The sequence below is a fragment of the Macaca nemestrina genome, chromosome 3, assembly GCF_043159975.1.
Source record: "Macaca nemestrina isolate mMacNem1 chromosome 3, mMacNem.hap1, whole genome shotgun sequence".
Classification (NCBI taxonomy): domain Eukaryota; kingdom Metazoa; phylum Chordata; class Mammalia; order Primates; family Cercopithecidae; genus Macaca; species Macaca nemestrina.
This window is the reverse complement of record NC_092127.1, coordinates 57,889,808-57,892,209: the sequence shown is the minus strand read 5'-3', so window position 1 is coordinate 57,892,209 and position 2,402 is coordinate 57,889,808. Positions and strand designations below refer to the sequence as shown.

Here is a 2,402-nt window from a genome sequence, read left to right as displayed (position 1 = left end):
CTCAGGTGATCAGCCCACCTAGGCCTCCCAAAGTGTAAGTAGATAGTTTTAAAGATTATAGGTTTCAATAGGTTTTATTAATTTGTTTTAGTTGACATACAAGAGCACTACAAAACCACATTATTTTATTTTATTTTTTATCAATAAACTTTATTATGTTAAAGGCCATATTGCCCACTTAATATGACTTTGATGTGCACAATTTCTATAATTTACAACTTACTGTATATGGTCTAATATAAATTACATTTAGCTATCTTGAATAAAAGATACTAATCCCGAAAAATTTAATATATAAAATAATTTCTACAATCAATTAAGCTACCCAGCTCTTTTACTAGTGGGGGCCTGGTGTGCAATGGCTGCAAACAGCAGCATCCTAGGTAGTGTACAGCAGCCTGTTCCTTGTGTGCAATAGCCTTTGCCATTGAACATTTATGTCTCAAATCTAGTGCTTTCCCCAATCTAGGTTTAAGACTGGATGTATTATGCCTTTGGAAAGCCCCAGGACACAGAGGCCAGAGTTCACATTGGCCATGTTCATCCATACCGAGCTGCCAAACCTGGAGCATACAATTGAGTCCTTATTTAGGGCCAAGTTCAAGTTCAATGAATGCCCACAGAACCACATCTCAAGGAAGTGCGATTTTACTAAGTTTAATGCATATACATTTTAAGACTTGGTGGCTGAGAAACAACTCATCCTGGATGGCTATGGGGCCAAATATATCCCTGGAATCATGGGCCCCTGTACAAGCAGCTAGCCCTGCATTTGAAAAGAGCTGCCCCCTCTTTACTCATGCCCACCAATGAATTCTATTTCCTGTACATCAAATATATATATATATAAAAAATAATTCAACAATATGCAGTAGATTTTTTTAAAAAATTAAATGTAACTTTATCTTGATGTCTAACTACTGTGGATATATTTTGTCAGTTATTAACGTTCCCCTTTCAGGTTAATATCAAGTCAACAAAAATTTGGAGATCTCTTGACCCTTTCCCCAATGTGTAAATTAGTAATATAATGTCAATATTCAGACAGGCAAATAAACTAAGCTCCCTTTGATGAAAACGGCATGCAGTAAGACTTCCCTACTGAGAATCATCTTAGTTTGTGAAATAATAATCTGGAATGGCTATATCTGCAAAATATATTAAAAGAAAGAACATGTCAAAAACATTATCTGCAATTCCTTTATGTATATCTAATCATTTTATATTTCTTTTTTATTATACTACTTGAAATACATACATAAAGGATAAAGAGTTTCAACAAACCTCCAAAAGTTAATCTAATTATCTATAATATTCTGACTTTCATTTTGTTTGCTTACCAAATTGAAATGAAAAGAAAAAAATACAGCACTCTGTAAAAAACTAAAATGATTTCAAAAAAATTATTGTTTCCCTTTGAAAATATAAATATTTAAATAATGGTGAAATAGAGAATATAAACATTCACAAATATTAGATATACATTCAACATTTTCAGGTATTATTTTGTTTTGTTCAGACTTCCCCTTCTGTCATTTTTCTCTCCTTTCTTTATCTTTAGCATAACTGAACAGCTTTCCAAATATCTATAGTTATACCAGACATAGCATTTTCCAACATGAAACATGGTTTTTCTTAAACATCATTTCCAAATATTAATTCCCAGGGAAAATGATGTTTTCTGTATGCTAGAAATATTGGAACCAATATAACAAAACTCATTAACATTTATAACATTTGAAAACAATTTCACAATAGTTTTATTTTAAAAAATTGTATTGTAAATTTACATAAGAAATTATCTCTCTGTTATATGACTTGTATAACATCCACAGTATTCTAAGAAAATATTTTTTAAATATACGATAAGATGTCTAAATAATACAATTTTTAAGAGTGCTTAGAACCACTGTTAAAAATCTTAGACTAAGGGATGAATACTTTTTTTCTATAGAGATTATATATCAGCATGCCAGCATTGGCTTTCGTTACAGAATAAGCATTTTAATCTTCTTTAACTCTCATCAATCCACTGCAGAAAGCAGCTTGAAATAAAAAAGACCATCACTTACAGAAAACAGTTAATAATTCCACGGTTTACTTGGCAGTTTCCTGGGCATAAATTTATAAAATACATTTATGGATTGAAATAAATTGTTTTACTAAATAATATTACAGAATTTAGAATAGATGCTGATTAAACAGCAAATCAACAGAAGTGTTTATTTACCAGTTTAGTGGCTACTATGCTAATTAGATCATCTGTCTAAAATGTGTCCATATGGACAATTTTTCTGTAAATGTTTCCTTTATTTCCACATTGTGTGACAGCATTTTCATAGATCCAGCTAGAAATTAACTTAAAAAATAGTTATTTAAAGATGACAACAGAAGGTTTTGAA

At 30.8% G+C, this 2,402-nt stretch overlaps 1 non-coding gene across 1 annotated transcript; it reads left to right on the top strand.

Moving 5' to 3' along the window:
* The first annotated feature begins 306 nt into the window (after positions 1–306).
* On the top strand, positions 307–437 carry LOC112427496 (small nucleolar RNA SNORA70). The gene has a single exon (XR_003019088.1). It is a non-coding gene; the product is annotated as a small nucleolar RNA SNORA70 (small nucleolar RNA).
* Positions 438–2,402: the final 1,965 nt, after the last annotated feature.